The sequence below is a fragment of the Oncorhynchus nerka genome, linkage group LG27, assembly GCF_034236695.1.
Source record: "Oncorhynchus nerka isolate Pitt River linkage group LG27, Oner_Uvic_2.0, whole genome shotgun sequence".
NCBI classification, from domain to species: domain Eukaryota; kingdom Metazoa; phylum Chordata; class Actinopteri; order Salmoniformes; family Salmonidae; genus Oncorhynchus; species Oncorhynchus nerka.
Genome location: NC_088422.1, coordinates 106,370,050 through 106,391,712, shown reverse-complemented (window position 1 = coordinate 106,391,712; position 21,663 = coordinate 106,370,050). Strand labels below are relative to the sequence as shown.

The 21,663-nt window shown below is 42.5% G+C and overlaps 1 pseudogene; it reads left to right on the top strand.

Annotated features, from left to right (window-relative positions):
* LOC135565449 (insulin-like growth factor 1 receptor) overlaps window positions 1-12,431 on the top strand; it is a 109,071-nt pseudogene extending 96,640 nt beyond the window's left edge.
* The last annotated feature ends 9,232 nt before the right edge of the window (window positions 12,432-21,663 follow it).

The window sequence follows — 21,663 nt, the reverse complement described above, 5'->3', positions numbered from 1 at the left end:
TTGGTCTGTTACCATCTGTTTACCATCTGGTTGGTCTGTTACCATCTGTTTACCATCTGGTTGGTCTGTTACCATCTGGTTGGTCTGTTACCATCTGGTTGGTCTGTTACCATCTGTTACCATCTGGTTGGTCTGTTACCATCTGTTACCATCTGGTTGGTCTGTTACCATCTGGTTGGCCTGTTACCATCTGGTTGGTCTGTTACCATCTGCCTACCATCTGGTTGGTCTGTTACCATCTGCTTACCATCTGGTTGGTCTGTCACCATCTGGTTGGTCTGTTACCATCTGGTACCATCTGGGTGGTCTGTGACCATCTGGTTGGTCTGTTACCATCTGGTTGGTCTGTTACCATCTGGTACCATCTGGGTGGTCTGTTACCATCTGGTTGGTCTGTTACCATCTGGTTGGTCTGTTACCATCTGTTTACCATCTGGTTGGTCTGTTACCATCTGGTACCATCTGGTTGGTCTGTTACCATCTGGTTGGTCTGTTACCATCTGGTTGGTCTGTTTACCATCTGGTTGGTCTGTTACCATCTGGTTGGTCTGTTACCATCTGGTTGATCTGTTACCATCTGGTTGATCTGTTACCATCTGGTTGGTCTGTTACCATCTGGTTGGTCTGTTACCATCTGGTTGATCTATGATACAGTAATATAAAGACTGAATGCATGTCTAATTTACCATCTGGTTGGTCTTGCACCATCTGGTTGGTCTGTTACCATCTGCTTACCATCTGGTTAGTCTGTTACCATCTGGTTGGTCTGTTAACATCTGGTTGGTCTGTTACCATCTGCTTACCATCTGGTTGGTCTGTTACCATCTGCTTACCATCTGGTTGGTCTGTTACCATCTGGTACCATCTGGGTGGTCTGTTACCATCTGGTTGGTCTGTTACCATCTGGTACCATCTGGTTGGTCTGTTACCATCTGGTTGGTCTGTTACCATCTGGTTGGTCTGTTACCATCTGCTTACCATCTGGTTGGTCTGTTACCATCTGCTTACCATCTGGTTGGTCTGTACCATCTGGTTGGTCTGTTACCATCTGGTTGGTCTGTTACCATCTGGTACCATCTGGTTGGTCTGTTACCATCTGGTTGGTCTGTTACCATCTGCTTACCATCTGGTTGGTCTGTTACCATCTGCCTACCATCTGGTTGATCTGTCACCATCTGGTTGATCTGTCACCATCTGGTTAGTCTAATTTACCATCTGGTTAGTCTAATTTACCCATCTGGTTAGTCTAATTTACCATCTGGTTAGTCTAATTTACCCATCTGGTTAGTCTAATTTACCATCTGGTTAGTCTAATTTACCATCTGGTTAGTCTAATTTACCATCTGGTTATTCTAATTTACCCATCTGGTTAGTCTAATTTACCATCTGGTTAGTCTAATTTACCATCTGGTTAGTCTAATTTACCCATCTGGTTAGTCTAATGTACCATCTGGTTAGTCTAATTTACCATCTGGTTAGTCTAATTTACCCATCTGGTTAGTCTAATTTACCATCTGGTTAGTCTAAATCACCATCTGGTTAGTCTAATTTACCATCTGGTTAGTCTAATTTACCATCTGGTTAGTCTAATTTACCATCTGGTTGGTCTAATTTACCATCTGGTTAGTCTAATTTACCATCTGGTTAGTCTAATATACCCATCTGGTTAGTCTAATTTACCATCTGGTTAGTCTAATTTACCCATCTGGTTAGTCTAATTTACCCATCTGGTTAGTCTAATCTACCATCTGGTTAGTCTAATTTACCATCTGGTTAGTCTAATTTACCGTCTGGTTAGTCTAATTTACCATATCCATCTGGTTAGTCTAATTTACCATCTGGTTAGTCTAATCTACCATCTGGTTAGTCTAATTTACCATCTGGTTAGTCTAATTTACCATCTGGTTAGTATAATTTACCATCTGGTTGGTCTAATTTACCATCTGGTTGGTCTAATTTACCATCTGGTTAGTCTAATATACCCATCTGGTTAGTCTAATTTACCATCTGGTTAGTCTAATTTACCCATCTGGTTAGTCTAATTTACCCATCTGGTTAGTCTAATCTATCATCTGGTTAGTCTAATTTACCATCTGGTTAGTCTAATTTACCGTCTGGTTAGTCTAATTTACCATATCCATCTGGTTAGTCTAATTTACCATCTGGTTAGTCTAATCTACCATCTGGTTAGTCTAATTTACCATCTGGTTAGTCTAATTTACCATCTGGTTAGTCTAATCGACCATCTGGTTAGTCTAATCTACCATCTGGTTAGTCTAATTTACCATCTGGTTAGTCTAATTTACCCATCTGGTTAGTCTAATTTACCCATCTGGTTAGTCTAATCTACCATCTGGTTAGTCTAATTTACCATCTGGTTAGTCTAATTTACCGTCTGGTTAGTCTAATTTACCATATCCATCTGGTTAGTCTAATTTACCATCTGGTTAGTCTAATCTACCATCTGGTTAGTCTAATTTACCATCTGGTTAGTCTAATTTACCATCTGGTTAGTCTAATTTACCATCTGGTTAGTCTTAATTTACCATCTGGTTAGTCTAATCTACCATCTGGTTAGTCTAATCTACCATCTGGTTAGTCTAATTTACCCATCTGGTTAGTCTAATTTACCCGTCTGGTTAGTCTAATTTACCATCTGGTTAGTCTAATTTACCATCTGGTTAGTCTAATTTACCATCTGGTTAGTCTAATTTACCATCTGGTTAGTCTAATTTACCATCTCCATCTGGTTAGTCTAATTTACCATCTGGTTAGTCTAATTTACCATCTGGTTAGTCTAATTTACCATCTGGTTATTCTAATTTACCCATCTGGTTAGTCTAATTTACCATCTGGTTAGTCTAATTTACCATCTGGTTAGTCTAATTTACCCATCTGGTTAGTCTAATGTACCATCTGGTTAGTCTAATTTACCATCTGGTTAGTCTAATTTACCCATCTGGTTAGTCTAATTTACCATCTGGTTAGTCTAAATCACCATCTGGTTAGTCTAATTTACCATCTGGTTAGTCTAATTTACCATCTGGTTAGTCTAATTTACCATCTGGTTGGTCTAATTTACCATCTGGTTAGTCTAATTTACCATCTGGTTAGTCTAATATACCCATCTGGTTAGTCTAATTTACCATCTGGTTAGTCTAATTTACCCATCTGGTTAGTCTAATATACCCATCTGGTTAGTCTAATCTACCATCTGGTTAGTCTAATTTACCATCTGGTTAGTCTAATTTACCGTCTGGTTAGTCTAATTTACCATATCCATCTGGTTAGTCTAATTTACCATCTGGTTAGTCTAATCTACCATCTGGTTAGTCTAATTTACCATCTGGTTAGTCTAATTTACCATCTGGTTAGTATAATTTACCATCTGGTTGGTCTAATGTACCATCTGGTTAGTCTAATTTACCATCTGGTTAGTCTAATTTACCCATCTGGTTAGTCTAATTTACCATCTGGTTAGTCTAAATCACCATCTGGTTAGTCTAATTTACCATCTGGTTAGTCTAATTTACCATCTGGTTAGTCTAATTTACCATCTGGTTGGTCTAATTTACCATCTGGTTAGTCTAATTTACCATCTGGTTAGTCTAATATACCCATCTGGTTAGTCTAATTTACCATCTGGTTAGTCTAATTTACCCATCTGGTTAGTCTAATATACCCATCTGGTTAGTCTAATCTACCATCTGGTTAGTCTAATTTACCATCTGGTTAGTCTAATTTACCGTCTGGTTAGTCTAATTTACCATATCCATCTGGTTAGTCTAATTTACCATCTGGTTAGTCTAATCTACCATCTGGTTAGTCTAATTTACCATCTGGTTAGTCTAATTTACCATCTGGTTAGTATAATTTACCATCTGGTTGGTCTAATTTACCATCTGGTTGGTCTAATTTACCATCTGGTTAGTCTAATATACCCATCTGGTTAGTCTAATTTACCATCTGGTTAGTCTAATTCACCCATCTGGTTAGTCTAATTTACCCATCTGGTTAGTCTAATCTATCATCTGGTTAGTCTAATTTACCATCTGGTTAGTCTAATTTACCGTCTGGTTAGTCTAATTTACCATATCCATCTGGTTAGTCTAATTTACCATCTGGTTAGTCTAATCTACCATCTGGTTAGTCTAATTTACCATCTGGTTAGTCTAATTTACCATCTGGTTAGTCTAATCGACCATCTGGTTAGTCTAATCTACCATCTGGTTAGTCTAATTTACCATCTGGTTAGTCTAATTTACCCATCTGGTTAGTCTAATATACCCATCTGGTTAGTCTAATCTACCATCTGGTTAGTCTAATTTACCATCTGGTTAGTCTAATTTACCGTCTGGTTAGTCTAATTTACCATATCCATCTGGTTAGTCTAATTTACCATCTGGTTAGTCTAATCTACCATCTGGTTAGTCTAATTTACCATCTGGTTAGTCTAATTTACCATCTGGTTAGTCTAATCTACCATCTGGTTAGTCTAATCTACCATCTGGTTAGTCTAATTTACCCATCTGGTTAGTCTAATTTACCCGTCTGGTTAGTCTAATTTACCATCTGGTTAGTCTAATTTACCATCTGGTTAGTCTAATTTACCATCTGGTTAGTCTAATTTACCATCTGGTTAGTCTAATTTACCATCTCCATCTGGTTAGTCTAATTTACCATCTGGTTAGTCTAATTTACCATCTGGTTAGTCTAATTTACCATCTGGTTAGTCTAATTTACCCATCTGGTTAGTCTAATTTACCCATCTGGTTAGTCTAATTTACCATCTGGTTAGTCTAATTTACCATCTGGTTAGTCTAATTCACCATCTGGTTAGTCTAATTTACCATCTGGTTAGTCTAATTTACCATCTGGTTAGTCTAATTTACCGTCTGGTTAGTCTAATATACCCATCTGGTTAGTCTAATTTACCATCTGGTTAGTCTAATTTACCCATCTGGTTAGTCTAATATACCCATCTGGTTAGTCTAATTTACCATCTGGTTAGTCTAATTTACCATCTGGTTAGTCTAATTTACCATCTGGTTAGTCTAATTTACCCATCTGGTTAGTCTAATTTACCCATCTGGTTAGTCTAATTTACCCATCTGGTTAGTCTAATTTACCATCTGGTTAGTCTAATTTACCATCTGGTTAGTCTAATTCACCATCTGGTTAGTCTAATTTACCATCTGGTTAGTCTAATTTACCATCTGGTTAGTCTAATTTACCGTCTGGTTAGTCTAATATACCCATCTGGTTAGTCTAATTTACCATCTGGTTAGTCTAATTTACCCATCTGGTTAGTCTAATATACCCATCTGGTTAGTCTAATTTACCATCTGGTTAGTCTAATTTACCCATCTGGTTAGTCTAATTTACCATCTGGTTAGTCTAAATCACCATCTGGTTAGTCTAATTTACCATCTGGTTAGTCTAATTTACCATCTGGTTAGTCTAATTTACCATCTGGTTGGTCTAATTTACCATCTGGTTAGTCTAATTTACCATCTGGTTAGTCTAATATACCCATCTGGTTAGTCTAATTTACCATCTGGTTAGTCTAATTTACCCATCTGGTTAGTCTAATATACCCATCTGGTTAGTCTAATCTACCATCTGGTTAGTCTAATTTACCATCTGGTGAGTCTAATTTACCCATCTGGTTAGTCTAATCTACCATCTGGTTAGTCTAATTTACCATCTGGTTAGTCTAATTTACCATCTGGTTAGTATAATTTACCATCTGGTTGGTCTAATTTACCATCTGGTTGGTCTAATTTACCATCTGGTTAGTCTAATATACCCATCTGGTTAGTCTAATTTACCATCTGGTTAGTCTAATTTACCCATCTGGTTAGTCTAATTTACCCATCTGGTTAGTCTAATCTACCATCTGGTTAGTCTAATTTACCATCTGGTTAGTCTAATTTACCGTCTGGTTAGTCTAATTTACCATATCCATCTGGTTAGTCTAATTTACCATCTGGTTAGACTAATCTACCATCTGGTTAGTCTAATTTACCATCTGGTTAGTCTAATTTACCATCTGGTTAGTCTAATCTACCATCTGGTTAGTCTAATCTACCATCTGGTTAGTCTAATTTACCATCTGGTTAGTCTAATTTACCCATCTGGTTAGTCTAATTTACCCATCTGGTTAGTCTAATCTACCATCTGGTTAGTCTAATTTACCATCTGGTTAGTCTAATTTACCGTCTGGTTAGTCTAATTTACCATATCCATCTGGTTAGTCTAATTTACCATCTGGTTAGTCTAATCTACCATCTGGTTAGTCTAATTTACCATCTGGTTAGTCTAATTTACCATCTGGTTAGTCTAATTTACCATCTGGTTAGTCTAATCTACCATCTGGTTAGTCTAATCTACCATCTGGTTAGTCTAATTTACCCATCTGGTTAGTCTAATTTACCCGTCTGGTTAGTCTAATTTACCGTCTGGTTAGTCTAATTTACCATCTGGTTAGTCTAATTTACCATCTGGTTAGTCTAATTTACCATCTGGTTAGTCTAATTTACCATCTGGTTAGTCTAATTTACCATCTCCATCTGGTTAGTCTAATTTACCATCTGGTTAGTCTAATTTACCATCTGGTGAGTCTAATTTACCCATCTGGTTAGTCTAATTTACCCATCTGGTTAGTCTAATTTACCATCTGGTTAGTCTAATTTACCATCTGGTTAGTCTAATTCACCATCTGGTTAGTCTAATATACCCATCTGGTTAGTCTAATTTACCATCTGGTTAGTCTAATTTACCCGTCTGGTTAGTCTAATATACCATCCTGTTAGTCTAATTCACCATCTGGTTAGTCTAATTTACCATCTCCATCTGGTTAGTCTAATTTACCATCTCCATCTGGTTAGTCTAATTTACCATCTGGTTAGTCTAATTTACCCGTCTGGTTAGTCTAATTTACCATCTGGTTAGTCTAATTTACCATCTGGTTAGTCTAATTTACCGTCTGGTTAGTCTAATTTACCATCTGGTTAGTCTAATTTACCCATCTGGTTGGTCTAATTCACCCATCTGGTTAGTCTAATTTACCACCTGGTTAGTCTAATTTACCCATCTGGTTGGTCTAATTTACCATCTCCATCTGGTTAGTCTAATTTACCATCTGGTTAGTCTAATTCACCATCTGGTTGGTCTAATTTACCATCTGGTTAGTCTAATTTACCATCTGGTTAGTCTAATTTACCATCTGGTTAGTCTAATTTACCATCTGGTTAGTCTAATTTACCATCTGGTTAGTCTAATTTCCAATCTGGTTAGTCTAATTTACCATCTGGTTAGTCTAATATACCCATCTGGTTAGTCTAATTTACCATCTGGTTAGTCTAATTTACCATCTGGTTAGTCTAATTTACCCATCTGGTTAGTCTAATTTACCCATCTGGTTAGTCTAATTTACCCATCTGGTTAGTCTAATTTACCATCTGGTTAGTCTAATTTACCATCTGGTTAGTCTAATTTACCATCTGGTTAGTCTAATTTACCATCTGGTTAGTCTAATTTACCATCTGGTTAGTCTAATTTACCCATCTGGTTAGTCTAATTTACCCACCTGGTTAGTCTAATTTACCACCTGGTTAGTCTAATTTACCATCTGGTTAGTCTAATACACCCATCTGGTTAGTCTAATTTACCATCTGGTTAGTCTAATTTACCATCTGGTTAGTCTAATTCACCCATCTGGTTAGTCTAATTCACCCATCTGGTTAGTCTAATTTACCATCTGGTTAGTCTAATTTACCATCTGGTTAGTCTAATTTACCATCTGGTTGGTCTAATTTACCATCTCCATCTGGTTAGTCTAATATACCCATCTGGTTAGTCTAATTTACCATCTGGTTAGTCTAATTTACCATCTGGTTAGTCTAATTTACCATCTGGTTAGTCTAATTTACCCATCTGGTTAGTCTAATTTACCATCTGGTTAGTCTAATTTACCATCTGGTTAGTCTAATTTACCCATCTGGTTGGTCTAATTTACCATCTGGTTAGTCTAATATACCCATCTGGTTAGTCTAATTTACCATCTGGTTAGTCTAATTTACCATCTGGTTAGTCTAATTTACCATCTGGTTGGTCTAATTCACCATCTGGTTGGTCTAATTTACCATCTGGTTAGTCTAATTTACCATCTGGTTAGTCTAATTTACCATCTGGTTAGTCTAATTTACCATCTGGTTAGTCTAATTGACCCATCTGGTTAGTCTAATTTACCCACCTGGTTAGTCTAATATACCATCTGGTTAGTCTAATTTACCCATCTGGTTATCTAATTTACCCATCTGGTTAGTCTAATTTACCCATCTGGTTAGTCTAATTTACCATAAATTTACCATCTGGTTAGTCTAATTTACCATCTGGTTAGTCTAATTTACCATCTGGTTAGTCTAATTTACCATCTGGTTAGTCTAATACACCCATCTGGTTAGTCTAATTTACCATCTGGTTAGTCTAATTTACCCATCTGGTTAGTCTAATTCACCCATCTGGTTAGTCTAATTCACCCATCTGGTTAGTCTAATTTACCATCTGGTTGGTCTAATTTACCATCTCCATCTGGTTAGTCTAATATACCCATCTGGTTAGTCTAATTTACCATCTGGTTAGTCTAATTTACCATCTGGTTAGTCTAATTCACCCATCTGGTTAGTCTAATTTACCATCTGGTTAGTCTAATTTACCATCTGGTTGGTCTAATTTACCCATCTCTATCTGGTTAGTCTAATTTACCATCTCCATCTGGTTAGTCTAATTTACCATCTGGTTGGTCTAATTTACCATCTCCATCTGGTTAGTCTAATTCACCCATCTGGTTAGTCTAATTCACCCATCTGGTTAGTCTAATTTACCATCTGGTTAGTCTAATTTACCATCTGGTTAGTCTAATTTACCATCTGGTTGGTCTAATTTACCATCTCCATCTGGTTAGTCTAATATACCCATCTGGTTAGTCTAATTTACCATCTGGTTAGTCTAATTTACCATCTGGTTAGTCTAATTTACCATCTGGTTAGTCTAATTTACCCATCTGGTTAGTCTAATTTACCATCTGGTTAGTCTAATTTACCATCTGGTTAGTCTAATTTACCCATCTGGTTGGTCTAATTTACCATCTGGTTAGTCTAATATACCCATCTGGTTAGTCTAATTTACCATCTGGTTAGTCTAATTTACCCATCTGGTTAGTCTAATTTACCATCTGGTTGGTCTAATTCACCATCTGGTTGGTCTAATTTACCATCTGGTTAGTCTAATTTACCATCTGGTTAGTCTAATTTACCATCTGGTTAGTCTAATTTACCATCTGGTTAGTCTAATTGACCCATCTGGTTAGTCTAATTTACCCACCTGGTTAGTCTAATATACCCACCTGGTTAGTCTAATTTACCCATCTGGTTAGTCTAATTTACCCATCTGGTTAGTCTAATTTACCCATCTGGTTAGTCTAATTTACCATAGTCTAATTTACCATCTGGTTAGTCTAATTTACCATCTGGTTAGTCTAATTTACCATCTGGTTAGTCTAATTTACCATCTGGTTAGTCTAATACACCCATCTGGTTAGTCTAATTTACCATCTGGTTAGTCTAATTTACCCATCTGGTTAGTCTAATTCACCCATCTGGTTAGTCTAATTCACCCATCTGGTTAGTCTAATTTACCATCTGGTTGGTCTAATTTACCATCTCCATCTGGTTAGTCTAATATACCCATCTGGTTAGTCTAATTTACCATCTGGTTAGTCTAATTTACCATCTGGTTAGTCTAATTCACCCATCTGGTTAGTCTAATTTACCATCTGGTTAGTCTAATTTACCATCTGGTTGGTCTAATTTACCCATCTCTATCTGGTTAGTCTAATTTACCATCTCCATCTGGTTAGTCTAATTTACCATCTGGTTGGTCTAATTTACCATCTCCATCTGGTTAGTCTAATTTACCCATCTGGTTGGTCTAATTTACCATCTCCATCTGGTTAGTCTAATTCACCCATCTGGTTAGTCTAATTTACCCATCTGGTTGGTCTAATTTACCATCTCCATCTGGTTAGTCTAATTCACCCATCTGGTTAGTCTAATTTACCATCTGGTTAGTCTAATTTACCCATCTGGTTAGTCTAATTTACCCATCTGGTAAGTCTAATTTACCCATCTGGTTAGTCTAATTTACCATCTGGTTGGTCTAATTTACCATCTGGTTGGTCTAATTTACCATCTGGTTAGTCTAATTTACCATCTGGTTAGTCTAATTGACCCATCTGGTTAGTCTAATTTACCCACCTGGTTAGTCTAATATACCCACCTGGTTAGTCTAATTTACCCATCTGGTTAGTCTAATTTACCCATCTGGTTAGTCTAATTTACCCATCTGGTTAGTCTAATTTACCATAGTCTAATTTACCATCTGGTTAGTCTAATTTACCATCTGGTTAGTCTAATTTACCATCTGGTTAGTCTAATACACCCATCTGGTTAGTCTAATTTACCATCTGGTTAGTCTAATTTACCCATCTGGTTAGTCTAATTCACCCATCTGGTTAGTCTAATTCACCCATCTGGTTAGTCTAATTTACCATCTGGTTGGTCTAATTTACCATCTCCATCTGGTTAGTCTAATATACCCATCTGGTTAGTCTAATTTACCATCTGGTTAGTCTAATTTACCATCTGGTTAGTCTAATTCACCCATCTGGTTAGTCTAATTTACCATCTGGTTAGTCTAATTTACCATCTGGTTGGTCTAATTTACCCATCTCTATCTGGTTAGTCTAATGTACCATCTCCATCTGGTTAGTCTAATTTACCATCTGGTTGGTCTAATTTACCATCTCCATCTGGTTAGTCTAATTTACCCATCTGGTTGGTCTAATTTACCATCTCCATCTGGTTAGTCTAATTCACCCATCTGGTTAGTCTAATTTACCCATCTGGTTGGTCTAATTTACCATCTCCATCTGGTTAGTCTAATTCACCCATCTGGTTAGTCTAATTTACCATCTGGTTAGTCTAATTTACCCATCTGGTTAGTCTAATTTACCCATCTGGTAAGTCTAATTTACCCATCTGGTTAGTCTAATTTACCATCTGGTTGGTCTAATTTACCATCTGGTTGGTCTAATTTACCATATCCATCTGGTTAGTCTAATTTACCATCTGGTTGGTCTAATTTACCAGTCAAACAGCCCTGCTCAGCTCTACTGGAACATGTCTATAGGGAAGCACCCTAGTGAGAGAAACGTCAGGATTTACAGAGAGAGCAATGGAAAAAAAGGGAGGGGAGGAAGAGAAGGGATTGAAATCCCAGTCTGCCACGGCAGCTCCCCGCCAGACACTCTGGATCTGGTGTCGTCTGACTGGATCTGGTGTCGTCTGACTGGATCTGGTGTCGTCTGACTGGATCTGGTGTCGTCTGACTGGATCTGGTGTCGTCTGACTGGATCTGGTGTCGTCTGACTGGATCTGGTGTCGTCTGACTGGATCTGGTGTCGTCTGTCTGGATCTGGTGTCGTCTGTCTGGATCTGGTGTCGTCCGTCTGGATCTGGTGTCGTCCGACTGGATCTGGTGTCGTCCGACTGGATCTGGTGTCGTCTGACTGTAGAGTAGAGTAGAGTAAATGTAGAGGAGTCCATCTGGAATAGTCATGGAACACATGAACAGAGGAGATCCCCTGAAGCAACAGGACCGACTGGATCAGTGTAATAGAGGGAGGGAGATTCTAACTGAACAATCCTCTCTACTGCTGAAAACCCAAGCCGTGTTTTCCATTGAAAGGATTCCACCACACAGGTTATGTGTTGACTAGTGTATTGTTAGTGTTTGGACGACTGTGATTGTCACTCCCACATCCCTCTGCTCTCTCTCCCTCTCCTCCAGACCTCCAGACCGGCGCCGTCGGGATCTATTTGGCGTGGCCAACCGTACCATCCACCGTGGTGTGACCACCTACCCTAACGCCACGTCACCTGACCTTTGGGCCAACGCTACAGAGGCGGAGTTAGCGGACAGGGAGTATGACTTCGTAGAGTGGGCAGTCAGCGAGCGGGAGTTGCAGATATCCGGTCTGCAGCCGTTCACCGTTTACCGGATCGACATCCACGCCTGTAACCAACAGGTGAAACGCTGCAGCGCGGCAGAGTTCGTCTTCTCCAGGACCAAACCTGCAGGTTCGTACTGCTCCCTCGTCTCTCTTTCATTATACAGTAGAGCTTGGGTTGAAACTAAACATTCCCATAGTACGTGTTAAGTTACTCAGCGCGGCAGAGTTCGTCTTCTCCAGGACCAAACCTGCAGGTTCGTACTGCTCCCTCGTCTCTCTTTCATTATACAGTAGAGCTTTGGTTGAAACTAAACATTCCCATAGTACGTGTTAAGTTACTCAGCGCGGCAGAGTTCATCTTGATGACTGACACGTTTCTTGTTTGCGTGAGGTGAATTCATGTGTGTTATCATGTCATATATTGTCATCACTACTAGAAGATTTTATGACTGACACTGATTTAACATATGTTCATTGGAACTGAGGAGTATCCTACGAAGCAGGTTTGAGGAGTATCCTATGAAGCAGGTTTGAGGGGTATCCTATGAAGCAGGTTTGAGGGGTATCCTACGAAGCAGGTTTGAGGGGTATCCTACGAAGCAGGTTTGAGGGGTATCCTACGAAGCAGGTTTGAGGGGTATCCTATGAAGCAGGTTTGAGGGGTATCCTATGAAGCAGGTTTGAGGGTTATCCTATGAAGCAGGTTTGAGGGTTATCCTACGAAGCAGGTTTGAGGGGGTTTGAGGGGTATCCTATGAAGCAGGTTTGAGGGGGTTTGAGGGGTATCCTATGAAGCAGGTTTGAGGGGTATCCTATGAAGCAGGTTTGAGGGGTATCCTATGAAGCAGGTTTGAGGGGTATCCTATGAAGCAGGTTTGAGGGGTATCCTATGAAGCAGGTTTGAGGGGTATCCTATGAAGCAGGTTTGAGGGGTATCCTATGAAGCAGGTTTGAGGGGTATCCAAGAAGCAGGTTTGAGGGGTTAGTGAGGTAACTTTGGTCAACTCAGAATTCAACTCGGGATCACTGGTCATACGAAAGTGGCTCAACTTTTAGCCAGGTACATTTCTATGACAACCAATCAGAACTAACCTGCTCCAGGGCTGGCTAACTCAGGGATAACTCCACTATCCTGCATTCAGAACTAACCTGCTCCGGGGCAGGCTAACTCCACTATCCTGCATTCAGAACTAACCTGCTCCAGGGCTGGCTAACTCAGGGCTAGCTCCACTATCCTGCATTCAGAACTAACCTGCTCCAGGGAAGGCTAACTCAGGGCTAACTCCACTATCCTGCATTCAGAACTAACCTGCTCCGGGGAAGGCTAACTCAGGGCTAACTCCACTATCCTGCATTCAGAACTAACCTGCTCCAGGGCTGGCTAACTCAGGGCTAACTCCACTATCCTGCATTCAGAACTAACCTGCTCCAGGGCTGGCTAACTCAGGGCTAACTCCACTATCCTGCATTCAGAACTATCTGCTCCGGGGAAGGCTAACTCAGGGCTAACTCCACTATCCTACATTCAGAACTAACCTGCTCCAGGGCTGGCTAACTCAGGGCTAACTCCACTATCCTGCATTCAGAACTAACCTGCTCCAGGGCTGGCTAACTCAGGGATAACTCCACTATCCTGCATTCAGAACTAACCTGCTCGGGCAGGGGCTAGGGCTAACTCCACTATCCTGCATTCAGAACTAACCTGCTCCAGGGCTGGCTAACTCAGGGCTAACTCCACTATCCTGCATTCAGAACTAACCTGCTCCAGGGAAGGCTAACTCAGGGCTAACTCCCTTGTATCCTGCATTCAGAACTAACCTGCTCCAGGGAAGGCTAACTCAGGGCTAACTCCACTATCCTGCATTCAGAACTAACCTGCTCCAGGGCTGGCTAACTCAGGGCTAACTCCACTATCCTGCATTCAGAACTAACCTGCTCCAGGGCTGGCTAACTCAGGGCTAACTCCACTATCCTGCATTCAGAACTAACCTGCTCCAGGGCTGGCTAACTCAGGGCTAACTCCACTATCCTGCATTCAGAACTAACCTGCTCCAGGGCTGGCTAACTCAGGGCTAACTCCACTATCCTGCATTCAGAACTAACCTGCTCCAGGGCTGGCTAACTCAGGGCTAACTCCACTATCCTGCATTCAGAACTAACCTGCTCCAGGGCTGGCTAACTCAGGGCTAACTCCACTATCCTGCATTCAGAACTAACCTGCTCCAGGGCTGGCTAACTCAGGGCTAACTCCACTATCCTGCATTCAGAACTATCTGCTCCGGGGAAGGCTAACTCAGGGCTAACTCCACTATCCTGCATTCAGAACTAACCTGCTCCAGGGCTGGCTAACTCAGGGCTAACTCCACTATCCTGCATTCAGAACTAACCTGCTCCAGGTCTGGCTAACTCAGGGCTAACTCCACTATCCTGCATTCAGAACTAACCTGCTCCAGGGCTGGCTAACTCAGGGCTAGCTCCACTATCCTGCATTCAGAACTAACCTGCTCCCGGGCAGGCTAACTCCACTATCCTGCATTCAGAACTAACCTGCTCCGGGGCAGGCTAACTCAGGGCTAGCTCCACTATCCTGCATTCAGAACTAACCTGCTCCAGGGCAGGCTAACTCAGGGCTAACTCCACTATCCTGCATTCAGAACTAACCTGCTCCAGGAAGGATAACTCAGGGCTAACTCCACTATCCTGCATTCAGAACTAACCTGCTCCAGGGCAGGCTAACTCAGGGCTAACTCCACTATACTGCATTCAGAACTAACCTGCTCCAGGGAAGGCTAACTCAGGCAGCTAACCAATGGGGATCCAGAACTAAACCTGCTCAGGAAGAGCTAGCTCTTGGCAGGAACTAATGGGGATCCATAATAAACCCCAGGAAGAGTAGCTGCTGCCTTGGCAGGGAACTAATGGGGATCCATAATAAACCCCAGGAAGAGTAGCTGCTGCCTTGACAGGAACTAATGGGGATCCATAATAAACCCCAGGAAGAGTAGCTGCTGCCTTGGCAGGAACTAATGGGGATCCATAATAAACCCCCCAGGAAGAGTAGCTGCTGCCTTGGCAGGAACTAATGGGGATCCATAATATACCCCAGGAAGAGTAGCTGCTTCCTTGACAGGAACTAATGGGGATCCATAATAAACCCCAGGAAGAGTAGCTGCTTCCTTGACAGGAACTAATGGGGATCCATAATAAAACCCCAGGAAGAGTAGCTGCTGCCTTGGCAGGAACTAATGGGGATCCATAATAAACCCCAGGAAGAGTAGCTGCTGCCTTGGCAGGGAACTAATGGGGATCCATAATAAACCCCAGGAAGAAAGTAGCTGCTGCCATGGCAGGAACTAATGGGGATCCATAATAATAAGCATGTTCAGAGAGAAGACCTAGTCTGAAAGACCATGCCCCAACAGTCCATGGGGTGGAGAGAAAGACCCTAGCCTGAAAGGCCATGCCCCAACAGTCCATGGGGTGGAGAGAAAGACCCCTGAAAGACCATGCCCCAACAGTCCATGGGGTGAGAGAGAAAGACCCTAGTCTGAAAGACCATGCCCCAACAGTCCATGGGGTGGAGAGAAAGACCCTAGTCTGAAAGACCATGCCCCAACAGTCCATGGGGTGGAGAGAAAGACCCTAGTCTGAAAGACCATGCCCCAACAGTCCATGGGGTGGAGAGAAAGACCCTAGTCTGAAAGACCATGCCCCAACAGTCCATGGGGTGGAGAAAATACCTAGTCTGAAAGACCATGCCCCAACAGTCCATGGGGTGGAGAGAAATACCCTAGTCTGAAAGACCATGCCCCAACAGTCCATGGGGTGGAGAGAAAGACCCTAGTCTGAAAGACCATGCCCCAACAGTCCATGGGGTGGAGAGAAAGACCATGCCCCAGTCTGAGAAAAGACCCTAGTCTGAAAGACCATGCCCCAACAGTCCATGGGGTGGAGAGAAAGACCCTAGTCTGAAAGACCATGCCCCAACAGTCCATGGGGTGGAGAGAAAGACCCTAGTCTGAAAGACCATGCCCCAACAGTCCATGGGGTGGAGAGAAAGACCCTAGTCTGAAAGACCATGCCCCAACAGTCCATGGGGTGGAGAGAAAGACCCTAGTCTGAAAGACCATGCCCCAACAGTCCATGGGGTGGAGAGAAAGACCTAGTCTGAAAGACCATGCCCCAACAGTCCATGGGGTGGAGAGAAAGACCCTAGTCTGAAAGACCATGCCCCAACAGTCCATGGGGTGGAGAGAAAGACCCTAGCCTGAAAGACCATGCCCCAACAGTCCATGGGGTGGAGAGAAAGACCCTAGTCTGAAAAAGACCATGCCCCAACAGTCCATGGGGTGGAGAGAAAGACCCTAGTCTGAAAGACCATGCCCCAACAGTCCATGGGTGGAGAGAAAGACCTCAGTCTGAAAGACCAAGCCCCAATAGTCCATGGGGTGGAGAGAAAGACCCTAGTCTGAAAGACCATGCCCCAACAGTCCATGGGGTGGAGAGAAAGACCCTAGCCTGAAAGACCAAGCCCCCAATAGTCCATGGGGTGGAGAGAAAGACCTAGTCTGAAAGACCATGCCCCAACAGTCCATGGGGTGGAGAGAAAGACCTCCCATTTAACATTGATACTCTCATTTTCCCTGTACCCATCATGAGGTTGCTACAACCTGGCCTGTGAATGAAAGTTTACAACGTAGATGCCCAGGTCTAGAGATAAAGGGATCATGGTGAAAGACTGGGACACAGTCAAACCCACCTTGCTCACTCTGGCCTGCATGTAGCTGATCTAGGGTGTAATCATTCGCAAACGAGAGTTTCTAAGGGAAGGTTACAACGTAGATGCCCAGGTCTAGAGATAAAGGGAAGGTTACAACGTAGGTGCCCAGGTCTAGAGATAAAGGGAAGGTTACAATGTAGGTGCCCAGGTCTAGAGATAAAGGGAAGGTTACAACGTAGGTGCCCAGGTCTAGAGATAAAGGGAAGGTTACAAACGTAGGTGCCCAGGTCTAGAGATAAAGGGAAGGTTACAACGCGTAGATGCCCAGGTCTAGAGATAAAGGGAAGGTTACAAATCGTAGGTGCCCAGGTCTAGAGATAAAGGGAAGGTTACAACGTAGATGCCCAGGTCTAGAGATAAAGGAAAGTTTACAACGTAGGTGCCCAGGTCTAGAGATAAAGGGAAGGTTACAACGTAGGTGCCCAGGTCTAGAGATAAAGGGAAGGTTACAACGTAGGTGCCCAGGTCTAGAGATAAAGGGATCACGGTGAAAGACTGGGACACAGTCAAACCCACCTTGCTCACTCTGGCCTGCATGTAGCTGATCTAGGGTGTAATCATTCGCAAATGAGAGTTTCTATTGGACAAATCTCAGCTATGTTCACAAACGAGAGTTTCTATTGGACAAATCTCAGCTATGTTCACAAACGAGAGTTTCTATTGGACAAATCTCAGCTATGTTCACAAACGAGAGTTTCTATTGGACAAATCCCAGCTATGTTCACAAACGAGAGTTTCTATTGGACAAATCTCAGCTATGTTCACAAACGAGAGTTTCTATTGGACAAATCTCAGCTATGTTCACAAACGAGAGTTTCTATTGGACAAATCTCAGCTATGTTCATCCCCATTTCATTCCATTTGCCCCTCCGTTTAAGAAATGTTATTCATCAGAATCAGCGGAATGAATTCACCCCTGGTCACATGACCACTGTCATAGCAACCAGATACAAACAGCATGATCACTGTCATAGCAACCACACACCCCCTGTGATAGAGGAATTGTAAATTACTCTATGCTTTAATTATAAAACCAATTTCACACTCGTTTCTATTCATTAATGAGGTGTAAGTTCATTAATTATGCATGATAGATCGAGACCAGTCTTAAAAGCCAGGTAAAGAGCGTTTAATTCCAGAGAGTACTAAATGCTTACACACATTACCACAGGTTATAAACTGAAAATGACGCCAGCGTTTTCCAAACGTTCCGTTCCACAAACAGAGGGCCCCTCTAATTCTCAAGCCTCCGTTATCAGCACGGGTCAAGGCCAGTCAGCATAAATCAACATTCCTGACCATTTTGGAGATGGCCCGTTCCCACCACCTGGAGATTTGTACAACTGAATGAACTTAAAGAACAGACCTTCATTGTTACTAAACTTCCTGACTACATTATATACAATTGTGAAAGGGAGCAAGAGGGACAGTACATTATAGCATTTGGACTAGTCAGTTTCTGATTGGAATGTACATAATTAGTCATTTCAAACATATTTTCCTCTATCACCCTGGTCACACACAAACAGCATGACCACTGTCAAACAGCAGCAGCCACATACAAACAGCATGACCACTGTCATAGCAGCCACATACAAACAGCATGACCACTGTCATAGCAGCCACATACAAACAGCATGACCACTGTCATAGCCCGCATGACACTGTCATAGCACACAAACAGCATGATCACTGTCATAGCAGCTACATACAAACAGCCAGATAGCAGCCACACAAAACACACAAAAACAGCATGATCACTGTCATAGCAGCCACACACAAACAGCATGACCACTGTCATAGCAGCCACATACAAACAGCATGACCACTGTCATAGCAGCCACACACAAACAGCATGACCACTGTCATAGCAGCCACATACAAACAGCATGACCACTGTCATAGCAGCCACACACAAACAGCATGACCACTGTCATAGCAGCCACGTACAAACAGCATGACCACTGTCATAGCAGCCACACACAAACAGCATGATCACTGTCATACCCGCCACACACAAACAGCATGATCACTGTCATAGCAGCCACACACAAACAGCATGACCACTGTCATAGCAGTCATAGCAGCCACAACAAACAGCATGACCACTGTCAAACAGCATGAGCAGCCACACACAAACAGCATGACCACTGTCATAGCAGCCACATACAAACAGCATGATCACTGTCATACCCGCCACACACAAACAGCATGATCACTGTCATAGCAGCCAGATACAAACAGCATGATCACTGTCATACCCGCCACACACATACAAACAGCATGATCACTGTCATAGCAGACCACACACAAACAGCATGACCACTGTCATAGCAGCCACACAAACAGCATGATCACTGTCATAGCAGCCTCATACAAACAGCATGACCACTGTCATACAAACAGCATGACACTGTCATAGCAGCAGCCACTGTCATACAAACAGCATGACCACTGTCATAGCAGCCACATACAAACAGCATGATCACTGTCATAGCAGCCACACACAAACAGCATGATCATTGTCATAGCAGCCACATACAAACAGCATGACCACTGTCATAGCAGCCACATACAAACAGCATGACCACTGTCATAGCAGCCACATACAAACAGCATGACCACTGTCATAGCAGCCACATACAAACAGCATGATCACTGTCATAGCAGCCACATACAAACAGCATGACCACTGTCATAGCAGCCACGCATACAAACAGCATGACCAACTGTCAGCAGCCACGTACAAACAGCATGACCACTGTCATAGCAGCCACTACCGCACAAACAGCATGATCACTGTCATAGCAGCCACACACAAACAGCATGATCACTGTCATAGCAGCCACATACAAACAGCATGATCACTGTCATAGCAGCCACATACAAACAGCATGACCACTGTCATAGCAGCCACACACAAACAGCATGATCATTGTCATAGCAGCCACATACAAACAGCATGATCACTGTCATAGCAGCCACATACAAACAGCATGATCACTGTCATAGCAGCCACACACAAACAGCATGATCACTGTCATAGCAGCCACATACAAACAGCATGATCACTGTCATAGCAGCCACACACAAACAGCATGATCACTGTCATAGCAGCCACATACAAACAGCATGACCACTGTCATAGCAGCCACACACAAACAGCATGACACACTAGCAGCCACGTACAAACAGCATGATCACTGTCATAGCAGGCACACACAAACAGCATGATCACTGTCATAGCAGCCACATACAAACAGCATGATCACTGTCATAGCAGCCACACACAAACAGCATGACCACTGTCATAGCAGGCACACACAAACAGCATGATCACTGTCATAGCAGCCACACACAAACAGCATGGCCACTACAAACAAACAGCATGACCACTGTCATAGCAGCCACACACAAACAGCATGATCACTGTCATAGCAGCCGCATGACCACTGTCACACAAACAGCATGATCACTGTCATACCCGCCACACACAAACAGCATGATCACTGTCATAGCAGCCACACACAAAACAGCATGACCACTGTCATAGCAGCCACAAACAGCAACCACAGCATGACAACAGCATGACCACTATCATAGCAGCCACATACAAACAGCATGATCACTGTCATACCCGCCACACACAAACAGCATGATCACTGTCATAGCAACCAGATACAAACAGCATGATCACTGTCATAGCAGCCACACACAAAACAGCATGATCACTGTCATAGCACACACAAACAGCATGATCACTGTCATAGCAACCAGATACAAACAGCATGATCACTGTCATAGCAGCCACACACAAACAGCATGATCACTGTCATAGCAGCCACACACAAACAGCATGATCACTGTCATAGCAGCCTCATACAAACAGCATGATCACTGTCATAGCAGCCAGATACAAACAGCATGACCACTGTCATAGCAGCCACATACAAACAGCATGACCACTGTCATAGCAGCCCACATACAAACAGCATGATCACTGTCATAGCAGCCAAACAGCATGACCACTGTCATAGCAGCCACATACAAACAGCATGACCACTGTCATAGCAGCCACATACAAACAGCATGACCACTGTCATAGCAGCCACGCATACAAACAGCATGACCACTGTCGCATGATCACGTCAAACAGCATGATCACTGTCATAGCAGCCACGTACAAACAGCATGACCACTGTCATAGCAGCCACGTACAAACAGCATGATCACTGTCATAGCAGCCACACACAAACAGCATGACCACTGTCATAGCAGCCACACACAAACAGCATGATCACTGTCATAGCAGCCACATACAAACAGCATGACCACTGTTATAGCAGCCACACACAAACAGCATGATCATTGTCATAGCAGCCACATACAAACAGCATGATCACTGTCATAGCAGCCACACACAAACAGCATGACCACTGTCATAGCAGGCACACACAAACAGCATGATCACTGTCATAGCAGCCACATACAACAGCATGACCACTGTCATAGCAGCCACACACAAACAGCATGATCACTGTCATAGCAGCCACACACAAACAGCATGATCACTGTCATAGCAGCCACACACAAACAGCATGATCACTGTCATAGCAGCCCCATACAAACAGCATGATCACTGTCATAGCAGCCAGATACAAACAGCATGACCACTGTCATAGCAGCCACATACAAACAGCATGACCACTGTCATAGCAGCCACATACAAACAGCATGACCACTGTCATAGCAGCCACATACAAACAGCATGACCACTGTCATAGCAGCCACGTACAAACAGCATGAC